This window comes from Dasypus novemcinctus, chromosome 8, assembly GCF_030445035.2.
Source record: "Dasypus novemcinctus isolate mDasNov1 chromosome 8, mDasNov1.1.hap2, whole genome shotgun sequence".
NCBI classification, from domain to species: Eukaryota; Metazoa; Chordata; class Mammalia; order Cingulata; family Dasypodidae; genus Dasypus; species Dasypus novemcinctus.
In genome coordinates, this window is record NC_080680.1 from 82,913,132 (window position 1) to 82,925,413 (window position 12,282).

Here is a 12,282-nt window from a genome sequence, read left to right on the forward strand (position 1 = left end):
GAGAAACGCGCAGTTTGAGTCCATCGAGGAGCCGCCACTTCCTTGTGTTTTCGCGTCTTGTGACCGGTCGCACCGTGGGATGTAGGATCTCCTACTTATGGTTCCGTAGGAACTCTGGGAACTGAGCAGAGGGGCTTCCGGAGCGGGGCGTTGGGTGGGTTCAAGAGCCCTTACTGCCCCGCCTCAATTCCCAACTCCGCCCCCAGAAGGGTGACTGACTTTTTACCAGGCGAAGTATTTTCTTTTTCAAAATTAAGCCTTTTTGGCTGTTGCTAGAGAAAAGAATAAAAAGGGAAAATAAACATAACTTATTGGTCTTGTCCATGTTTGTTTCCCTTGCTAGGCTTTCAGCTCTAGTGTTGATTCTTTATAACCCAGGATCTGGCAAGAAATAGGCGTTATCCAATGAACGAATGAATGTTAAAGTTTTAGTGTATCTTTCTCCCTAAACTTTTTTTTTCCTGCAAAAATACACATATACACATTTTCACAACCGAACTGTCTCTACCTGGCCTGAGAAAATCAGTAGTTATATTTAAATCCCTGCTTCTACTTTCCTTTGAGGACATTTTTGTTGCCCATGTGAGCAGCAGCTAAATTGCAAATCCATAGCACTTCAGAACGTCTGCTCTTCCGACTTCTAGGGATCTTACTTGAAATCACCATTTTTTTCTGTCAACTGGCACCTTCAATTAGCACTTGGTCAGATACTGAAGCGGTGGTCAGAACTGTCCAGGATTAGTGCTGCCAGATTTTCTTTAGGTTCTTGGCTATGTTACAAAAAAGAATTTAAGAACATGCTGGTTTAGTTAGGCCAGTAGTTTATTAAGGAAATGAGAGAAGAGGAGAAAATAACAGATATAACAGATATACTTGTGAGCTGGTCCAGGCAGGAAAGAGAAAAAGGGTCGATTTAGCCTCCACACTTGCCTTTTAAACCTTTCATTATTGCTCCCACTTGCTAATATTTGGGGTAGGGGTCCCAGTTGTTGGCTGTTTTGATTGATTACCCCATCCATCGATTCCCCAGGGGCAGGGACGGCAATAAGAAGTCCCCTTGAGAATATCTGGGGCTTTTCCTTGATCCTGGGTGACAGCTCTTTCTAAATGGAGGATTCTTACAGCAGCCTTCTGGTGAGGGTCTTTTCCTTAGGGGGGGTTCCAGGTGGAATTCCATGGCCACATGTTTCATGGCAGTGTTTTTCTGCCAGGTCCTAGATTCATCTTTTCATTCCCTAAACTAGTCTGCCTCATTAGGACAGCGAAGTTCTGACCTATGGCTTTTAGCTGCCCCTCCATTTCTGCTGTCCATGTCTCTTGAGGCATCAACTTCCAATGCAAATTTTTAGATATTTAGGATATTTAGGATGTTTAAGACCGCCTGCAACACCCTCCAAACATGGCGATGCTGGTGAACCATTTTCCTTGGATGTACTAATAGACTGACTAAAATGTAACTTTGTTTGCAGTCAGATTCCTGTAAGAACTATCTTTGGTTAGTTTCCCTGACAGATCCGGGAGGTCCTGGTAGGGATCATGTAGATTCTGCTTCTTTCCATCCCACTCCAGCCTAACTCCACTGGGCCTGGAACCAGTAGGTATTCTGTGACCAAACAGGCCTTGATCCTCACTGGCCCAAGGTTATGCGCGGAGGGTGCTCAATGACTAGAGGCACAGAGGGACCCAGGAAATATTCCCCAGATTGTCTTTCATACACCCCACGTTGGTAGTGGGGTGTCTGGAAGAAACTCAGTCTAAACATGGCTGAGGAGCCTTATCAAATACACTTCTCTGTGGGGACAACATTTAGTAACTTCCAAGTAACAAACGAAGCAACTGAGGCCTTGACTACAGTCACCTGGAGGCAGGAAGTTCAGGGCCGGTAGGACCGGGTCGTCAGCGCCTCCCGGAGACCCCCGCCCCACTGCGTGCCCAGAGACGCACGCGGGAGGGGTCGCGGGCCGCAGCGCCTTGTGCCGCCGTGCCCGAGCTGGGTCTCTTCGGCGATCTGCGGCCGCCGGCGAGTGAGAGCGCGCGGGTTGGTGCCGGGGGCCCGGGACCGGGACCCAGGGTGCGGGAATCCGTCCGCGTGCAGGGGGAAACAGAAGGCGCGAGGGAAGGCGCCAAGCCCGGCTCTAACCCGCCGCCCCGGACGCCCGCGGCGCGCGGATCTTGCTCTGGGTTTGCGATTACCAAGCTGGTGTTTTCCAACACCGCGCGCTTCCTTTTCTGGTTGTGGCCGTGGCGATAGGGTGAAGGCAGAGCAGGCCGTTGTTTCCTGGCGAGATCGGCCCAGGGGGCTCTGGCCTCTTCTCTGTCTGGGGCTGTCGGTTTGGAGCCAGCGTAGTGGGGCGGCCCCACCTCGGGTGCCTTCTGGCGCACGTCTCCCGATTTCTGAGGATTTCTCCCGGGGAAATTGCCAAATTGCTCTTCGGAAAGGTGGGACCGGACCATGTCCTTCCGGACTCTTCCTGAATGACTTTAGAAATCTTTGTTACTTTTTAAAAATCTTTGTAAAGCTGGATCTTAAGGTTGCTTTTCTTTGACCGATGAGATTGGGCATTTTATCATTTCAGTTAACACTTGTTGAACATCTGCTGTGAACCAGGAATTGAGCTGGGGAATCAGCTGAATCGAGATCTCTGCCCTAGGAGAGGTCGCTGTCTACAAATAATATTAAAATGTGTGGTGGCTGCCCCAAATACTTGACTAGGGTGTCAGCCCCGAGGACACAGAGGATGAAATGGTTTTCTGCACCAGGTACTTGAGTGAACTTTAAAATTTTTTTTAGTTTACTGGTTTCTAAAATTTACAAACGAAATACATATTGATTTGTACGCACAGATTAATATTAAAAGAATCCGTGGGAGTATCCTTAGTAACTTTTTTCAAATATAGGATTTAATAAATATATATATAAATGTTCCTAGTTATCACAGTACAAATAGCAGTCTACTTGCTACAAGTGTTTTTAATCACCAAGAATCATAACTTATTAAACATAGGACTTACTAGAGAAAGTAAAACATAAGAACACCTTTTTTTCCCTTAACAAATTGTTCGTATGTTTACTAGCAATTCCATAAAATATTATATGGTCTAGTGCCCCCTAGCTCCCAAATGTGAATTGCATTCTGTTATAAGCTAGATTCTTCCTTATTTGTGATAGCATTTAAGTTTGGTCCTGGTGTATATCACAATATAAAACGAACTACGTACTCAAAACTACATGATTTTCTGTTTTTTTTAACAGCTTTGCCATTTATCTGCATTTCTAAAATATGGAAACATCTTTCTAGTTTGTAGTTACTCTCATTTTGTAATCTGTGTGTCATGTCACCCTTTGTTGTCATGTTTTACCCCTTTTAACAAATTAAAATAATATAAAATAATTTTAAAACACATTTTTAAAAGGAAACAATTTGAGAAGTGGATAAAAAAAGTTTCTCTTCAACCTTCCTTCTCTCTGCTTCCCTGGGGATAACCACAATTAGCAGTAGATTGTATAAACCATCTACAACGTTACTTAACTGCTCTGTGATAAAATAGTGATAATCCCACTTACCTCTAAGAAGAGTGAAGAAGGGCAGAGAAAGAACAGGAAGGAAAGAATAGCATGTGCAAAAGCATGAGGTCTTGTGTAAATTTTAGTAGGACATTTGAACTGTATTTTATAGGCAGCTATGTAAGAAAACCTCAATTCCCCAACCACATCAGAAAAGTTCTGTCAAAGAGAGACCAGGAGATGGGTCTTCCTGCACCTCATCAAGCTTTTCTGAATGTCTGACCACTGTCCAGGCCCTTTTGCAGCCTTCTAACTGGCACCCTCATCACTCCTCATTCTTTAGTCCTTTCTCCCCAAGGATACTGTCTATCTTAAAATACACCTCTGACCATATGTAGCAGTTTGATATGGTTATGAAGTCCTAAATTAGATATTGGATTATGTTTGTAAAACTGGTCTGAACCTGGGCATGATTAAGTTATGATTAGGGCTTTGATTGGGCCACATCAAAAGGCATGGCAAAGGACCGAGTTGAGGGTTTTTGATGTTGGAGTTTTGATGTTGGAATTCGATGCTGATGCCTTAAGCTGGAGCCCCAGGAAGTAAGCTCACAGGGGAAAGAGAAGCAAGACCCTGGAAGGGATGAACCCAGGAAGCCTGAACCCTCGCAGACATCAGCAGCCATCTTGCTCCAACACGTGAAAATAGACTTTGGTGGAGGAAGTAACTTATGCTTTATAGCCTGGTAGCTGTAAGGTCCTACCCCAAATAAATACCCTTTATAAAAGCCAACGAATTTTTGCATAATCACCCCTTCGGCTGACAAATACAGAATATGGTACTGGGGAGTGGGGAAGAGCTTTTGCAATTACTGAACTGCTGGAATGGTTTTATAAATGGATAAGGGGTATTTTTTGGAGAAATTGTGAGATGCTTGGAAGAAAAGACCTACAGTGCTTTGAAGAGACTGTTGGTAGCAATATAGATGCTAAAAAGACTTTTTATGATGCCTTAGAAGTAAATAATGGAAGTGATATTGGAAACTGGAGAAAAGGCAACCCATGTTTCAAAGTTGCAGAGAACTTAGCAAGATTAACTCCTGGTGTTTTATGGAAGGCAGAATTTGAAAATGGCAAGCCTGGGCATTTAGCTGAAGAAATTTCCAAAGTAAACCCGGAGAATGTGGCTTGGCTTCTGCTTGCAGCTTACAGCAAAATGCTAGATGAGAGAGATACACTGAGGACTGAACTGTCAGGCACAAAGAAAAGAGAAACTGATTCTGGAAATTCCAAGCCTCGGAAATCAAGTTCCCAGATGAAAGTGCCCTATTGAAGGACTTAACTGAACTTGGAACTTGTAAATCATGATTGAAGATGCAGTTATCTAGGAAAGACATGTGGAAAGTCTTATTGTCTGATGGCTTGGATCCCTGCTTCTTGCAAGCTAAATCAACAAGGCTTTTGAGAGAGCTGTATGAACAAAATCACTGTCAGTCTGGAATAAAAGGGACGTGGAAAGGAGAGATTGAAGGGGAAATGACTTCAAGAGGAAAACCATGGCAGCTGAGATCTGGAATTAAGACATCACCTTGGGCCAAGAGAGGAACCTCACCCATGTGTACAGAGAAGGTGAGTTTGCAGATACTGGCGAATATGCCATGTTATTGGAGTGTCCAGTGAGCACACTGGAAAGCAGGAAGCAAAATCCAATCTCCCTGCAATGTCTCTCCAGCTCTTTCTACTACAAAGCTTAACATCCTGACAGATATCAAAGGAAAAATATTTAAAAGGCCCAGATCAGTTTTTTTAGAGCAGGCAATGAAGGGTGAATTTACAACTGAAAGGCAATTCATTGCTAAGTTTTTATGACATTGTAACAGCAACAATAATAAGTGGCATAATAAGGTAGAGCCATGCCCAGATGACTTCACTGTGAATCCTAGCAAACACTTAAAGAATTAATACCCACTTTTCACAAACTCTTTCTGTGAGGCCAGTATTACTTTGGTACTAAAACCAGACAAAAACATCACAAGAAAAGAAAACTATTATTAATATTATCTCTTATGAATAGAGATACACAAAATTCCTCCATGAAATACCAGTAAACCAAATCCAGCAACATACAGAAAGAATTATACACCATGACCAAGTGAGATTTATTCCAGGGATACAAGGTTGGTTTAACACCTGAAAATCAATTCATGTGATACACTTTATATAGAATAAATGACAAAAACCACATGATCATCTTAATAGATGCAGAAAAAGCATTTGACAAAGTCCAATACCCTTTCGTGATAAAACACTCAATAAACTAGGAATAGAAAGGAACTTCCTCAATCTAATGAAGGCATCTATGATATACTTACAGCTAATGCCATATTTAATGGTGGAAGACTGGAAAGCTTTCCTGCCTAAGATCAGGAACAAGATAAGGAAGTCGGCTCTCTCCACTTGAATTTAAAACTGTACTAGAGGTTCTAGCTAGGACAATTAAGCAAGCAAAAGAAATTGAAAGCATCCAGATTGGAAAGGAAAATATAATACTCTCTCTTTTCACAGGTTATGTGATCTTGCATTTAGAAAATCCTAAGGAACACACACACATAGCTATTCGAACTTACAATTGAGTTCAGCAAATTGCAAGATACAAGAACAATGTTACAAAAATCAGTAGTGTTTGTATACACTTGAAATAACCCAGAAATGAAATTAAGAGAACAATTCCATTTATAATAGCATCAAAAAGAATAAAACATAAAGGAATAAATTGGAAAAAAAAGTGAGAGACTTAAATGCTAAAGATATAAAACATTGTTGAAAAAAATTAAAGATGTCCTAGATAAATGGTGAGACATTCCATGTTCATAGACTGGAAGACAATATTGTTAAGATGGAAATACTCCCCAAATTGATCTTAGGACTTAAGGCATCCCTATCAAAATTGCAATTGGCTTCTTTGCAGAAGTGGACAAATTGATCCTAAAATTCTTAAGGAAATTGAAGGCACCCAGAACAGCCAAAACAGGCTTCAAAAAGAACAAAGTTAGAGTACTCACACTTTGCAATTTTAAAACTTACTACAAAGCTACAGATATCAAGACAATGTAGAAGTGGTATAAGGATATGGATATAGACCAGTAAGTTAAACTTGAGAGCCCAGAAATTAACCCTCACATATGTGGTTAATTGATTTCCAACTAGGTTGCCAAGATCATTCAATGGGGAAAGAAGAGCCTTTTCAACAACTGGTACTGGGACAACTGGATAGCCATATGTGAAAGAATGAAGTTTGACCCTTCCCTCATTCCATATACAAAAATTAACTCAAAATGAGTAAATGACCTAAAGGTAAGAGCTAAAACTATGAAACTTCTAGAAGAAAACATAGAGGTAAATCTTCTAGATCTTAGATTTGGCAGTGGAGTCTTAGATATGACACAACAAAAAACACAAGCACCCAAAAAAAAAAATCATAAGTTGGATTTGCTCAAAGATAAAAGCTTTTGTGTTTCAAGAAAAACCAATAAAAAAGTGAAAAGACTTTTCCCAACTATGGGAGAAAATATTTGGAAATCATGTATCTTGTAAAGAACAAGTATAAAGAATGTATAAGGAGCTCTTACAGCTCAATAATAAAAGGAAAGATGACCTAATTAAAAAATGGGCATAGGATCTGTGTTAGTCAGCAAAAGGGGTGCTAATGCAAAATACCAGGAATCTGTTGGCTTTTATAAATGGTATTTATTTGGGGTAGAAGCTTACAGTTATCAGGCCATAAAGCATCAGTTACTTCCCTCACCAAAGTTTGTTGCCATGTGTTGAAGCAAGATGGCTGCCAGCATCTGCCAAGGGTTCAGGCTTCCTGGGTTCCTCTCTTCCCAGGGCTTGTTTCTGTCCAGGCTTAGCTGTTCTGCTTGCTCCACAAGGCCAGCTGTAGACTTAGAGGCAAACAGCTCATCTCTCTTCCATGGGCCTCTGCCATGTATAATCAAGACTTCTCTCTGTTCCTCTGTATGCTTACTTTCCTGGCCACAGCATTAAAACTCCAACTCTGTTCTCTGCCATGTCTTTTTTCTCTATGAGTCCCTGCCCACCAAGGGGGCAAGGATGCAATGTCCTACTGATGTGGCCCAATCAAAGCTTTAATTATTATTTAATGAAGTAAAAGCGAAACCTCTGAATCCAATATAATCTAATATTCCTGGAGGAACAGAGTAGTTTACAAACATAATCCAGTATCTATTTTTGGAATTCATAAACAGTATCAAACTGCCATTGGAACCAAATAGACATTTCTATTGGTCAACAAGCTTCTGAAAAGAGGCTCAACATCATTAGTCTTTAGGGAAATGCAAATTAAAACCACCATGAGATACTGCTTGACACCCACTAGGATGTCTATAATGAAAAAAGACAGCTAGTAACAAGTGTTGACAAGGATGTAGAGAAATTGGAACCTTTACATATTGCTGATGAGAGTATAAAATGATGCAGCTGCTTTGGATAAAAGTTTTACAGTCCTCGAAAATTTAAACATAGAGTCAACACATGGCATGCCAATTCTACTCTAAGGATATACCCAAGAGAATTGAAAGCCTATGTCCACACAAAAAAACTTGCACACAAATGTTTACAACACCATTATTCATAATACCCAAAAAGTAGAAACAGCCCAAATGTCTGTCAACTGATGAATGAATAAACAAAATACGATATATCCATGCAATTGAATATTATTCACCCCTGTGGCAGTTTGATATTATTTATGACTCACACCCTAAAAAGAGAAAGATTATGTGTGTAAAATGGTCTGTTCCTCCGGGTATTATATCTTTTGATTGTATTAAATTCAAAGGTTTTAAGTTTACTTGATTAAATCAATTTAGGGCTTTTGATTCATCAGTAGGGCATGACTGGTTGAGTCCCTGCACCCTTGGTGGACTGATATAAACAGACAGTCACTCAAGATGACACACAAGAAGAGAGAGAGCTCCATAGACACATGGAAGAGGAGAGAACTTGGTCATTTCATGTGACAGAAAGAAGGCTTAAATAGCTAAAGCTCCAGGCCTTTTTTGCCTGATAGTTTGCAGCTGAAGAGAACAGAGCAGCTGAGAAGGCCTGAGAGACCAGTCAGATATTGCCCACCATCTTGTTTCAACATATAGCAACAGACTTTGGTGAGAAAGCAGCCTTGAGTTGGACTCTTTAGGGCCTTGTAACTGTAAGCTTTTACCCCACGTAAATACCCTTTATAAAAGCCAACAGATTTCTGGTACTTTGCTTCAGCATCCCTTTGACTAACTAATAAAACCCTAAAAAAAGAAAAGTACTGATACATGCTACAAAATGGACAAAACTTGAAAATATTATCCTAAGTGAAAGAAGCCAGACACAAAGGTGACATTTTGTATGATTCCACTTATACGACAGGTCCAGAAGAGGCAAATCTATAGAGACAGAAAGTAGTTTAATGGTTGCCAGGATTGGGGGTGACTACTAAAAGGCATGGAGTTTCTTTTTGGGATGATAAAATGTTCTAAATTGATCATGGTATTGGTTGCACAACTCTGACTATACTAAAAACCATTGAATTGTACATTTTACATGGATGAATTATATGATACATGAGTTTTATCTCAATAAAGGTGTTACCGAAAAAATGAAATATGTAGCGTCAAAATAACATGAGGCCTTGGATTTGCTTTAAAATACTTGCACAAGAAAAGGAGAGGGAGAGAAGCAACATTGTATGGCAAAATCTTAATTTTTAAATCTGGATGGTCGGTATTTATTTATTTATTAAGTAGTTTTATTGAAATATATTCATGCACCAAGCAATCCATCCAAAGTATGCTACAATCAGTGGCTCTCATTATAAATCACAGTTATGTATTAATAACTACAAACCATTTCAGAACATATTCATTACCCCAAAAGAAAAACCCCATACTCATTATATGGGTTTATTTTTAAAATGCTATTCTTTCAAATATTTTTAATTGAAATTTTTCATAATTTAAAGTGGTGTAGAGGGAAGCGGACTTGGCCCAGTGGTTAGGGTGTCCGTCTACCACAGGGGAGGTCCGCGGTTCAAACCCTGGGCCTCCTTGACCCGTGTGTTGCTGGCCCATGCACAGTGCTGATGCGCACAAGGAGTGCCCTGCCATGCAGGGGTGTCCCCCGCGTAGGGGAGCCCCACGCACAAGGAGTGCACCCAGTAAGGAGAGCCGCCCGGCGCGAAAGAAAGTGCAGCCTGCCCAGGAATGGTGCCGCACACAGGGAGAGCTGACACAACAAGATGACGCAGCAAAAAGAAACAAAAGATTCCCGTGCCCCTAACAATAACAGAAACGGGCAAAGAAAATGCAGCAAATAGACACAGAGAACAGATAACCGGGGGTGGGGGAGAAAGGGGAGAAAAATAAATAAAATAAATCTTAAAAAATAAATAAATAAATACACCTTAAAAAAAAGTCTACAAGGCTTTTTTTAAAAAGAAGATGTAATTTATTATTTTATTTATTTATTTTTAATTGTATTTTTTTTAAGATACTAGATCACAAAAAATGTTACATTAAAAAATATAAGAGGTTCCCATATACCCCACACCCACCCCACTCCTCTCACATCCAACAACCACTTTGATCGTTGTGGTACATTCATTATATTTGGTAAATACATTTTGGAGCACTTTTGAAAAACAGATCGTTTTTCACCCATTGCTTCCTGTTAGTCTTCCCCAGAGACAATCACCCTCATTTTGAGCTTTTTCCTATGATTTTTTATGTTGGTATTTTGAAACACTATATGGATACTGCTTGATTTCCTAATTGTACAAGTAGCCATTGGTTTCCTGACACAGTAGTTGAAGTCTTAGCTCTTCCTCTTTCCACACTCTCTACTCTTTCTGCCCTTATCAACACACACCATAGTTACAGCACAAATTTTGGTTAAATCAGAAGCCACTTTTTACAGTATTATAACAATGCAAATATTCTTATCTGCTTAGCCACATAATACATTTTATATAATCCTTTGTTTTTCCTGGAGTTAACGATTGCCTCATTTTAATTAGTTGTTCAGTATTCTGTATGTAGTTATTAATTTTTCCCTAATGTTCCAACATCTGTCTTTTGCACCTAATTAATAAGAGTCCAAGACTCCAGTTCCATTTTCCCTCCGGAGACTTCCCACTCTCCTCCTCCACTTGCCCAGTTGCTCACCAGGCCTGCTGCACAGCAGTCTTTTGTACCTTCCCTTCGCTGCTCTCCTTGTTAGATCCACCTGGATTGCTTTTTTATCTCTTGCCTTATTTGTTCATTTTGCTGAAGCCTTACCATCAGTAGCTTCTTAAGGGAATCTGGAAAGTAAATATTTTTTAGCCTTTGCATTTCTGAAAGTATCTTTATACTTTCCCTACAGTTAATTGAAAATTTGCCTGAATACAGAATTCTGGGTTGAAAATAATTTTCCCTCAGAATGTTGACGGCATTGTTCCATTGTCTTCTACCATCCAGTATTGCCGGAATGAAGTCCACTGGTATTGTGATTCTTTTTTTTTTTAAACAATTCAAGTTTAATTTCCTGGTATATGTTCTGTACTTAGACAAACACTAAATTCTACTACATACATAACATCAACATGGGAAAATACCAAGTTTATGGTTGCACATACCAATAAATAAATAAATACATTTGCTCCAGAATACCAAGAGTTTATTCAAAAAGTCACTTAATAAAAGCACAGTTTTGCAAGTTCATCTAAAGTTCCAGATAACTTTGAACAAAAACAAAATGTCTGACCAAAATAGGGAAAGACAATCTTGTGCAACTAAACATACACATTCTAGGCATTATCTTCCCAGCAAGAGAAATGTCACCCAACCTGACCAAGTCCTCTTTCTCAGCAAATGTGGGATTAAAGAGGCCAGAGTCAGGCTTTCCTTTTCCAGTCACTTCCATTTGCCCTCTAGGAAACTCTGGGTCCCAGCCTAATCTCCAGCTCTGCTTGGACCTTGGCGGGGGAGGCAGGAACAGAACACAGAAGAAGGAAGGGTGTGATGTCTTTTTTAGGAAAGAAGAAAGGCACAGTGATGAGCTAGAAAAGGTAGTGATGAAAGCAAGGATTAACTTTCATTCACCCTGAATTTTGCTGCAGCTTTTTTTTTCTTTTGATTTTGAGAAAAAATATGGAACGCTTCACGAATTTGCGTGTCATCCTTGCTCAGGGGCCATGCTAATCTTCTCTGTATCGTTCCAATTTTAGTATATGTGAATTTTAGCAAGTGCTGAAGCGAGCACTTGCTGCAGCTTTGACAGTCCAACCTCCTCATTTTGCAGATGGGAAAACAGACCTAGAAAGAGTATGTCACATAGCTTCTAACTGAAGTTGTGCTTTCTATAAAACGAACTTACATCTAACTTGGTTGGAAAATTCAAAAACTAAACCTGTCCAAATACTTCTGCTTTGTCCCACCCCACCCCCCAGCCATATCCTGAGATGACAAAAAACTACAATCTGGAGGTACATAAGGATGGGTGGCCAGTAAACTCCAACTTGTTGTAGCTGGGGTGTGGAATTCTAGAGATCAGTGGTGCTGCCATAAGGGAAAAACAGGGACTCCATCTAGGAGATGGAACTTGTGCTTGCATAACAGAGCCATGGACATGGCTATACCAGCATCTCCCTTCACTGCAGATCCCATCCTAAGAGTGGACCTTTTAATTTGAAATCAGTTTCTTGTTAAATTTAGAATGAACGCTCAGGTA

General features: G+C 40.3%; 1 pseudogene; it reads right to left on the reverse strand.

Annotated features, from left to right (window-relative positions):
* Positions 1 to 11,696: 11,696 nt before the first annotated feature.
* Positions 11,697 to 11,796, reverse strand: LOC111763876 (U6 spliceosomal RNA; annotated as a pseudogene).
* Between the last annotated feature and the right edge of the window lie 486 nt (positions 11,797 to 12,282).